We start from the raw sequence: 12078 nt of genomic DNA, 5'->3' as shown, positions 1-12078 counted from the left end.
ATTTACTGCGACTCCCAAGATGCATTGCAGTAAAAACCATCCAATCGCCTTGCTTAAGATCTGTTGACGTGTCGCTAAAGGCGCGCTGTAGATAAATATTGCAATTTGTAAAAAATAAAATACTAAAATTTGCAATTTTTAATTACATAATTAAACACTGGGCCAGTTTAATTTCGTATTATCGCTGGTTATTATTTTAGAGTAAATAAAGGAATAACGGGTAGCACCAAGCTGTTGTTATCTTCATTCCCATAGCGACGGCGGTTGAGGATTATTGGTAGTGTGCAGTTACGGGATTAGTGCGTCTGCGTAAATTGGTCTGATTGGCTGGAGCCGAGCGCGTCCAAAACTAACAGGAGTGGTGAATGAATCTATAAATGTGTTTTACGTGTGAAATGAAAATAATAAACCTAACAAAGGATTATGTACGTTAAATCTGAGCACTTTCAGATCGTGAATCAGTTTGGAAAACACTGTGTGATGGCCACAACATGAAGCCATTTTATTGTTGAATTATCAGTGATACTTTCACGTGTTTTTGTTGAGAAACGTTAACGATGTCATTAAAAGAAAGCATTAAATTAGGGAGAAAAACCCGTTCGCGGAGAGGGTCCCCGGGTCTCCAGTTAGATTGTGCTTCACGGCGTCATGTTTCGCCGTGACGGGGTTATTATTGGAGTAAATGGATGGCTGGAGCCTCTGCTCGAAGCGTCTCTGATCGCCGCGAGCGCGTTCATATTGGAATGAATTGACAACCCACAGCGTCACATAAAAACGTGGAAGGGTACCTTAGGCGTCAGCATGAGAAGTTAAGGGACGTGACAAATCGTCATTATTTTACGCGTCGGGAGTGAGAACGGGTTGGTAAAAGTATATCCTTGCTGTACCCTTAATGCTATTTATGCTAAATTAACCGCTGCCTTTGCCCCTTTGGGATTATTCTTATGTCACTGGGATGTTGACCTTTGACCTTCACATTAGAGAGATGGGCAGACATAATTAGTGTATGAATTTTAAAGTAACAGGTAATAAAGAGAGTGTAGCAAATGTAGTCAGGTTTATTACTCTGTATCACACATGAGTGCCCGAGGGAGGCGGGGCTGACTGGGGAGACACAGGAAACAGAGAGACAGGGCTGACTCGACATGAAACGATGAAACGTGGGACACGGGAACAGAAACTAAACACAGGCTGAAATGAACACTGAGGGAGGGAGAACTAAGATTACTGAGAGCCTGATAAATAAGAAGAACAAAAACCAAGAAAAACAAGAGTCAAAGAAAAGCAAAAACACAAAGCATTGGGCCAGGACCCACTGCTGTGACATTTATATGTGATAAAAACATTAAAAACTGCTCAGATGTTGAAATCTTTCTACGTATACTTTAGGTTCAGCTCTCCAGCCTGGCATTTGGTTAAGCATGATTCAAACATTTGATTTTGTTTAACTGGTTTTAATTATAGTTACTTTTTGTGAACATTTGTTGCAGCATTTAAAAATACATCATTTATTTTCAAACTTTTATTTGATTTAGAGCATCATATTTGACCAACGTAAATGTTTTAATTTCATATAAAATAACTGAAACAGTGAACTAAATATCTGAAATCTTTCCTTCCTTAAAAGTTATAATCCTACTTAAGTTATAGTGCAAACGCTTAAGCAACAAATATACTTGATGCTAATTAATTAATATTTCCCTTTGATGTTGCAACTATGCGGTCACTTCTGTCTTTAAACAAAATAATATTTTCCAGTTACAGAAATCATAAAGTCCAAACTAAAGTGCTACTGTTGCTATATGCATTTTATATAAATCATGGATGATGGTCCTGACATGAAGGAAGAGAAAGTTACAGGTTGCATCCTTTGACTTTGTCTCCGTGCCTTTGGGCCATTTTCAGAAGGACAGATGTTTCTGTTCAATTCTTAAATCAATTTTTTCAAACACAAACACTATTTTAAAGCTTCTAGAGAGTAAAATATTAATGATAATTATAATAACAATAATAAAAACAAAAGCTCTCAGATCCATCAAACCAAGCAGCAGAAAGAACAATAACTGAAGAGAAAACTTTAACCTTGTAGACTTCATTATGTTCCAGCTGCTCTACAGACGCTGTGACCTCGAACTTAAGCAGGTCGTAAAGTATGTGCAGCTCAATAACTTCATAATCAGACCCTGTGGTATTTAGGCAGCAGAACAACTAAGAATAACAACTACAAATAATGTTTTTAGGTTTCTGTTGTACTGCAAGGTTCTGTACAGGAGAACCAAACCAAGAGCAAATATTACGTCTCATTTACACCTGAGCACGAAGAGCCATCAACATTTAGCAAATTGAATCATCTTTGTTTAGATGCAAGAAGAATCATATAGAAATGAAAAAGTAGAAATAGAAATCCAGAGCAAAGATATCCTCTAATTCAGCGTAGCACATGTGCAGCTGCTGCGATTCACGTAAGCATTCAGCTCGTCGCTGCTGCAGATTTTTCTCTCGCTGTTCTGGCTCACAGCGCTGCAAACACAGAAATAAATATCCCCAAAGGTGTGAAAGGGAGCTAATTAGTAAGAGTATTGTTACTCTCCGCAGGAGTAGTCCAGCAGTAGAAATCAGTCCAATAACAAGGTGTGTAACATCTAGCAGGGTGACAGAAAAACCCAGGGTAACTTCTAAGGACCTCAACGTCTCTCTCACATTGTGTTTTTTAAACATGCTTCCATTTGTCACTTCAGTCTTTACTCTGAAATACAGGAAGAGAAATCATGGCTGAAACAATTTCTCATGAAACCAGGGGTGTGGTCCAACAGTCAGTTTGGTGAGGAAGGTTCCTAACTGAGAGAAGTGACCCAGAAGTATCTGTGTAGCAGCCACAATGAATCCAGATCATGAGCTGATCCGTGACTGCCTTTGTACAACTTTTACAAAGTGACTGCAAACATTGTGGAAGGATTCATAGCGTTTGATTGCTTGTGTGAATGTATTAAACAGGAAACCAGGAGCTGCAGAAACCCAGTAATGCTGAAGACGCATGCGTGTGCGTTTATTATTATGGCTCCAGGTTACATTTCAGGTCTTCTCAGCCCGCACCGCCCCACTCGAACTCTGCGCTCCTCCAGTCACATGCTGTCATTAGTTCCACGCTCACAGTTCAAATCTAGAGGTGACAGCTTTCTCCATTGCTGTCGTCCCCCTTTCATGAAATCCTCTTCATCCTTGGAAGTCTTCAAATCCAATCTGAAGCCCCTCCTATTTTCCACGGATCTCTCTGACACCTCTGTTATTGTGTTTCAGCTATTCTGCTCTTTTATCTCATTGGATGATGTTTGCATGTGTAGACACGTGTACGTGTAGTTTAAGTTCACATATGTGTGCTTGTGTGTGAATGTGTACATTTTTGTATATGGATGTGCATATTTGCATGTACACATATTTTTTTACAAACATATACGGATGTCTCAATGTTTCTATGATGTTTTCATCTTATCTATTTTAATTCTTTTCACCATATCATCCCTCTGTTCAGCACTTTGGCCGACACTTGATGTCTTTTAAATGTGCTATATAAATAAAGATGACTTATATTTGCATCCGTGTGTCAGAGTGTGTGTTCTTACCTTTAATTTAGGACACGCACACACAGCATAGAGTGAACAGGGACTATTATTGTCCCACAAGGAGCAACAGGACAATTGACCTACTGTATGCTAATGTGAGAGATGCATACAGAGCCACCCCCCTCCCCCCACTAGGGAAGTCAGACCACAACCTGGTTTACCTACAGCCACAATACACACCCCTCGTCCAAAGGCAACATGTCACAACGCGCTCCATCCAGAGATGGACCCCAGAAAAGGAGGATGCTCTGAGAGACTGCTATGACACCACAGACTGGGATGTGCTCCTGAGCCCACATGGTGAGGACATAGAGGGGGCGACACACTGTCTTACAGACTACCTCAACTTTTGTGTGGACACAGTCGCCCCTACTAAGACGGTACGGTGTTATCCTAATAACAAACCGTGGGTAACACAGGAAGTCAAAGCTGTCCTCAACATGAAGAAGAAGGCTTTCAGGAGCAAAGTGAAGGAGGAGATGAAAGCAGCACAGCGGGAGGTGAAAGGCTGCCTGAGGGAAGCAAAGGACACCTACAGGAGGAAGGTGGAGCAGAAGTTGGAGAGGAACAATATGAGGGAGGTCTGGAATGGTGTGAAAACCATCACAGGCCACAACACCAAGAAAAGCACAGTGGGGGGGACTGTGGAGAAGGCAAACGAACTCAACAACTTCTTCAACAGGTTTGACTAGCCCACAACCCCCCCACCCCCACCCTCACTACAGAGTCCTCTCCCCACTCTCCTGCCTCCCTCGCTTCCCCCCCTTCCTGACACCATGACACCCCCCTCCTCCAATCAGCAGCAAGACATCTCCCCCCCTCCCCTCCTCCCAAACATCTCCCAGTGTCACAGTGGATCAGGTCAGGAGGCAACTGAGGAAGCTTCGCCCCAGAAAGGCAGCAGGCCCAGACAAGGTGTGTCCTAGGATGCTAAAGGCGTGTGCTGCTGAACTTGGGGAGCCGCTACAACGAGTCTTCAACCTCAGTCTGCGACTGGGGAGAGTGCCCGCCCTCTGGAAGACATCCTGCATCGTCCCGGTCCCCAAAAAGAACCGGCCCAATGAGCTGAATGACTTCCGACCGGTGGCACTGACGTCACATCTTATGAAGACTCTAGAGCGGCTCTTCCTCAACCTCCTCCGACCACAGGTACAACATGCCCAGGACCCACTACAGTTTGCATACAAGGCGGGTGTCGGAGTGGAGGATGCCATCCTGTACCTCCTACACAGAGCCCACTCACACCTGGATGGGGGAAAAGGCACGGTCAGGATCCTGTTTCTTGACTTTTCCAGTGCCTTTAATACCATCCGGCCCTGTATGCTTCAGGAAAAACTGAACAGGATGGAGGTGGACCCCTGCCTGGTGGCTTGGATCTCCGACTACCTCACCGACAGACCACAGTACGTCAGGCTGAAGGACATCACGTCTGACACAGTGGTCAGCAGCACAGGAGCACCACAGGGAACTGTGCTGTCCCCTCTTCTCTTCACCCTGTACACCTGTGACTTCTGCTACAACTCTGAATTATGCCACATTCAGAAGTTTGCAGATGACACGGCCATCATGGGGTGTATCTGGGATGATCAGGAAGAGGAGTACAGAAGTCTGGTGAGGAACTTTGTCGCATGGAGTCACACAAACCACCTGCAACTCAACACCTCAAAGACTAAGGAACTGGTTGTGGACTTCGGGAGGTCCAGAGAAGGTCCACTGCCGGTTCAGATAGAGGGGGAGGAGGTGGAGGTGGTCAACAAGTACAAGTACCTCGGACTGTGGGTGGACAATAAACTGGACTGGTCATGCAACACAGAGCACCTGTATAAAAAAAGCACAAAGCCGACTGTACTTCCTCAGGAGGCTGAGGTCTTTTAACATCTGCAGGAAGCTCCTGAGGATGTTTTACCAGTCAGTGGTTGCTGGAGTACTTTTCTATGCTGTGGTGTGCTGGGGGAGCAGCACAGCAAAGAGGGACTCATCCAGGCTGGAGAAACTGATCAGGAGGGCTGGCTCTGTGGTCGGCATGAAGCTGGACACTCTGGTGACAGTGGCAGAGAAAAGGACATTAAAGAAACTGATGGACATTATGGACAATGCTGGGCATCCTCTGCACACGGCCATTAACAACCAGAAGAGTCTGTTCAGTGACAGGTTGCTTCTCCCAAAGACAAGAACTAACAGACTTAAAAACTCCTTTGTCCCACACGCCATCAGACTGTTTAACTCCTCTCTGGAGGGGAGAGGGAGGGGAAACAGGGGGACAAAGGAGGGGGGAACAACTAAGCTGTAGTGCCTCTGCACCTCACTGTACAATACCTTGTGCAATACTTTTTGTAAATAGTCAACGGTGCAATAGACTCAATACTTGAAATGTGCAATTCACTTGTATTTTTATTTTTATTCCTATTTATTCTATTTATCCCCTTTGTATATTTTATTTATATTTGTCTCTGTATTTATATATGTGTGTGTGTGTGTGTGTGTGTGTGTGTGTGTGTGTGTGTGTGTGTGTGTGTGTGTGTGTGTGTGTGTGTGTGTATATATATATATATAACAGTTCTGTAACTGTAACTTCGGTCGTTGCTGTGCTTTTTTTGGAAGTCGAATTTCCCAGAGGAACCCACCCGAGGGATTAATAAAGTTCTATCTTATCTTATCTTATCTTATCTTATCTTATCTTATCTTATCTTATCTTATCTTATCTTATCTTATCTTATCTTATCAAGCGTGTGGCCTGTGTGTATCTATGCCAGTGAAACTGGATCTGCTCATTTTGAATATTGAAAAATATTGTGACTTAAGAGAAACATAATAACTAAAACAGAGCAGAAACACGACAATTCAGCAGAAAAGTAACAACTTAAGCAGAAATATTGGAAAATGAGCAGCTGAAAAAAGCTGAATAAGGTGACGTTCACTCAAAACTACTTGTTGTTCAACTGTGAAAAACTGGCAGAAATGTTAAAAACGCACGAAAGAACAGCCAGCAGATACACACAATTAGAAATATGAGCACATATGGAAACACAAATGCACAGAGACACACAGGATGTCAGTCAACCACTCTGAATATTCAATTTGAATCTTCCTGGTTTTATGGATTCCTGTCAAACGACTGGCCATAATTTCCTAACCGTAGGGGCTGGAGCGGTCATTCTTAGACCGTTCTGTTCAGAGGAGATGGGGGAATCTTCAAGTGTTGATAGTTCATAATTAAAATATAAATTATTAAAGATATATGGCTTATAATGCACCATAACTGAGTAGAGTTGAACTGCCTTGACTTGCCCTCAAACAACGGTTTGTAAGTCTAAATCTATTTGGAGCATCGATATCATTCTTTCACTGTCACATACAGCAGGCTTTGGTGAACAGTTAAGGCAATATTTTCCGGTCTCAGGCACATTTCATACACTGTGCTCTGCAGACAGGCACACGGACCTTTCAGGTCTACAAAAAGTTTCAAATGAAAAGCTCACAGGTGTGTTTTTATTAACTCAGTGTTGCAGAATCACAGTGATTCATTAAAAACGTCTGCAGAAGTTGCAAACTTATGATTCATGTCATAAGTTATGATACACTGCTCTCCCCTGCATAAGCTGTTTTTATAGTATCAGCATTGGTATCAGCAATACTGGCCATACATTTACTTGGTATCACATCTATACCACAATCTGCAGTACTGCACACACTAAGATCACAGTGGACAGATTCTGTCTCTATGCTGGGAACGTCTGTTTTTCCCGGGATCAGCTGTTGCAGATTGTTGGTGCATGGAGGGCTGGGGCCTCTTCTGCCCCCCCTAACGGAGACCACGTAGGTAGTCGGAGGCTGTAAGACAGCGGCTCTCTGGAGAAATCTGATACCTCAGGAGGATGACAGGATTCAACCAGAGAAGCTGCTTCATTATAAACGAGTCTGTGGTTTATAACTGAAAGCTATGATACACATAAACAGCCGTCCATGCACTTAAGTAGTGAGTGAGTATTCACTCCAGTGATGAGCTGTGAGAAAGAAACTGCACACACAGCGAGCGGGCGACCATAAGATTATTATTGCCAAGCAAGAACCTGCAGCTCGAGCAGGCTGAAGAAATCCTTTAATGCTGATGCAGGCTTCACAGTGTAGAAACGAGAACTCTAAGAAACAACACAACAGAAGTCATGTATGAAACACAACACAGTTAACATGTGAAGCACTTAAAAGAAAACACAAATAAAACACTTCCAGTGAGGCGTGGCGATTTAAACATTGCCTGTACTGCTCAGCAGTTGTAATGGCATCAAGAATATCTGCACATAGTTCATAATTACAATTAGAATGAACATTTCTTTCACTAAACTCAAAGTCACTCATTATAGAGCGACATCACTATTTTAACGCAGATGCTCTGATGTAGTAGGTCCAAATACAGGATGGTGGGTCACCCACCCTCCTGCTCCAACATGGTAGGAAAATTATACGGTAGAAAATGTTTATATTCATAACAATGTGAATTTTCTGCTTTAAATACTTTTATATATGTTTTTAAAATGGTCCCTCCACCCACTTTTAGTCCTTTTTCAGACATTGAAATCGGAGGAAATGTTCCAAAAATGTGCTGATTTGAAAGTGAATGATGCCGATCTTTGTTTCCATAGCACAGATTTGTCTGAGACATCATCGAGTGTCAGCCTGTGCCTCTAAGGAGCGTCCAGCGTCCTGTTCATTGTCCATTTCTATCATAATGCACGCACTGGGGTTAAATATTGAATAACAATGTTCTTCCCACAGAGTTCAGACTCAATACTGTTAATAACAGACAATCATAGGGTCCTGCTGTCCACACTGTTATAGTTCTTACAGAAATACAGGCTGAAACATACAGACAGGAGCAGCTAAGAGAAGAAGAAATGTGCTGAAACTGTCAGAAAGGAGATTTATTTGTTTCCACTTTACATGTGAGCAGCACAGCAAACACAGTGAAGCCAGTTAACCTCAAAGTGCACCAGTCACAGTGGACACAGGACAAAGCTTCGACTTTCATTATCATCAAACTTTGTTGGGATTTAACATTTACTTCAGCCTCCTTTAAATTTGATTCATGTGACATCAGGACAACATTCCAGGGAGAAGCGATCGAGCGGCGTCCCCCCGGTGTTTTATCCCACATCTCGTACTCAATGTTTCTTTCAGCCCAGAAAAGTTCATGTGATCATCGAACATTTAAGCGTCAGCATCAAAATAAAAAAGAGCCAGATTTCAACCAGCTCCTAAGAATTTCAGGGACCTGTACAACCGTCACAATTTTCAGTAAGAATCTTTCATGGTTTCATCAAATATGCTAAAGTCAGTCCAACATAAACTGGTCAGTTCTGAGGAAGCTCTGTGATTTCATATGGAATGGCTCGGGCTCGAGTATCACATCCAAGGTTGTGTCAGATAAGGAAGAGAAGTGGAAAACAGCAGGACACCTGCAGCCTGGTGATACAGGAGCAATAAAAGCTGCACACAGTGCTATCAATGATCACCAGCAGTTATCAAACTGAAGCTAGACACCCGGATGTTTCTTTCACAGCACATAACAACATTTTAAACTGCTACAGTTTCAGTTATGCACGGCGAGGTTTGTCGCACACCTAGATCACACACGCTTATACAAACAGGAAGAGGCGTGCTCAGCTCCACCTTCTCTGAGGCTACCCTGTAAATGTCACACGTGCCTCACAAGGAAAGATCTCAGCTGCCACACTGAGAGTGGTGAAGGCAAACGTCCAGCCTGGCTCCAGTGGCTAGTGCAGGTTGGGATACTTCACGCAGAATCTGTCAAAGGCATCATATATGGCCTGTCTGGAAATGAAACAGGTAACGTTAACGTAGCAAAGCTGTCCATGACAAACAAATCATATACGTAAAAATGATGAAATGTGTGAAATACTGTGAGGGTGGCCCAACTCTAACATCAGATTAACCAGACAACAGCCACAGTTTAACGAACATTCTCAGACATGTTAATGAACCTGAACATCAACTCAAATAAGCACAGATATGCATTATGTATAAAATAGTTATAACTGCACCTGAAATACAAGGTTAACATAATAACTGTATGCATAACATCTTAAGGCCTTCTTAAAGCTCTCTGTTACATTGTTAAAGCAATGATCGTCTTAGCCTGCTGCTCAAAATAACTTTCTGCTTTCACTTCTGCAAACTCTCTGCAACTTCCTGTCAGCCTGCAACTTAGCCTTTCTGAAAGACACACACTGTTCAACCTCTGAATGCAATATAAACTACAGATTATATTATTAATGCAATGGTGATGATGATAATTCTTTAACAATAGCAGTAAAATAATTTCCCTGCTCCACAACATCTAGTCTAAATTCATATTCATAATGAAGGACGCTCTGGTCCATAATGCTCATTGCATTGTTACTAATGTCAACTTTCTGCTATAAAACAGCAACGTTTCAAAACTAGAGCTTGTAGAATAGAGCAGATAAATATGGATTGTGTGTATTCTCAGATTTAGCATGTTTTTGTGTGAGTATAGTTTAATTAGGCATAAATGAGAAACTTAAAAAACATCTTTTTGATCATTTTCGACACTATAACTTTACCTGAATATATTCTGTTTAAATAGGTATGCACTGATGTGTCCTCCTCTCAGATATCTGACTTCACAGCCTGGCCAGATCTCCTGCAGACTCAGGACTCCTGTTCGGGGCACATATGCATCCTCTTTGGCCTGGACGACAACGATGAGACTGGTATCTACAGGAACTGCAGCAGAGAGGGAAACACAGGGACATCTACACAACATTTTGTGCAAAACACATGCAAATCTTTTCTGCCAGAAGAGGGTGGTAGACACCGCAGGAACAGTGAGCTGTTAAACATGACTGAAGATCAGCTGGGTCCTCTGCAGTCTGTTAAAGGCCAGGTGGAGGATGACCTGTGCCTCCTCTCACCTCACACCTTCTTGTATAAGCCAGGACGAAGCTCATCCTATTTCCCTCACAGTGTTCTAGCTTCACAATGACAATCCTGGAGAATGATTACAATCCCTGCGTTGTTCATTCAGCAGCAGAATTGATCTTCTGTGCCTTTTGATGGTGTATCAGTATCAAACATTCAATAAATCCTTTGAACACAATATTAAAAGTAAAAATAATCACGCTGGAGATTGTGTACTGTTCAAGTAACAGAGACAAAAGAGCTCGTAAGGAACTGTCTACATACGGCCCAAGGAGCGAGGACACAGGTGGGACAAGTCTCTATTTTAGCAACGAGCAGAAAACTGACACTTCCTGTGTAAAAGCAGATTAAACAAAGGCTCTACAGGTGCGAAAAAGACGGTGCTGAGTTTCTCTGATCTGAGGAGAACATCGTTTTTCATCAGCTTGTTGCGAGTCTCTTAATTCTTTCCACACTTGGCTGATATTCCTTCTATACGGTTTCAATTTTACAAGCCAACGCCCCCGTGGTGTCATTGTCCATCTTTCTGCTACACGACTGCAGTGCAGTAACTCCTCGAGCCAAAGGTCAGTTTTGAAAAACTCTGTTATATTCGGAGCATCTTTAAAGTGGAATAAACAGCCTCACACAATGAGAGCACTGGCTGCTACTGCTAGTTTAAAAACATAAAAGCCTATTCACAGTTTTTAATTATTGTAAACATTGTAAGAGGCCAATGTTGTGCCTCAGTGTTATTGATGTTTACATGCTTACAACCTCACTGTGGATGTAAGAGCTAAATTATGAGGAGATTTTTGCATCTACTTTATTGTGTAATGTTTTATTAGCTTATACTTGATGGCTCGGGCCCCTGGAAGACTAGCAAGCACTACTGTGGAAGCTAATGGGGTTCCTTATATATAAACAGATAAATAAACCCTTTCTAATAGGCAGCAGCAGTTAATTCTTTACTAATGCATTTCCTCCTTTGCTTTACATTAATACCCCTGAAAGCTCCAGACCGACAAACTACTCGTATGTTTGCTTTAATGGAGGTGGTCACACTTTCTAAAGATTAATTCATCAAACGCATTTGAGTAGCAACACCCGGCTGCTGCTGCTGCTGCCTGTAAGTTTCTTTTTTTGGACACTTAATCATTCACCACTGACAGGTTTAACAGAGAATGTGCTTTTACCTGAACTAACCAGATCCCATCTTTAGTGTCCTCTACTAATTCATAGAAGTGCACCTCTCCACTGAAGTGTGTGGTGCTGGAGCCGTCGGCCTCTGTCTGCTCCTTCTGCTTCTTTATGGCCGAGTACAGCTCCCCCTGTGTCAGCTCTCCTGTGACAGAGCAAAGTGCAGCAGCTTTTAAAGAGCACTGATACTTGACATCCATGCAGCAGTGGTCTACGTACAGGCAAAGACTACATACACACACTGCGCAAAGTTCTTGAACCACCTCATGTTTGTTTTTGTGTCACATCCAAGGCCGGGACAGTTAAAGTGGTCTTGAGT

General features: G+C 42.5%; 1 long non-coding RNA gene across 1 annotated transcript; it reads right to left on the bottom strand.

Annotated features, from left to right (window-relative positions):
- Window positions 1–8524: 8524 nt before the first annotated feature.
- Window positions 8525–10413, bottom strand: LOC146710559 (uncharacterized). The gene is made up of 2 exons (XR_014919965.1): window positions 10223–10413; window positions 8525–9449 (listed from the first exon to the last, which is right to left on the bottom strand). It is a non-coding gene; the product is annotated as an uncharacterized LOC146710559 (long non-coding RNA).
- Window positions 10414–12078: the final 1665 nt, after the last annotated feature.

The sequence above is a fragment of the Copadichromis virginalis genome, linkage group LG4 (assembly GCF_057382275.1).
Source record: "Copadichromis virginalis isolate Kocher_CV1m ecotype Utaka linkage group LG4, C_Virginalis_male_GT1.1, whole genome shotgun sequence".
Lineage (NCBI taxonomy): Eukaryota > Metazoa > Chordata > Actinopteri > Cichliformes > Cichlidae > Copadichromis > Copadichromis virginalis.
The sequence above is the reverse complement of the archived record's forward strand: the minus strand, read 5'-3'. Positions and strand labels throughout refer to the sequence as shown.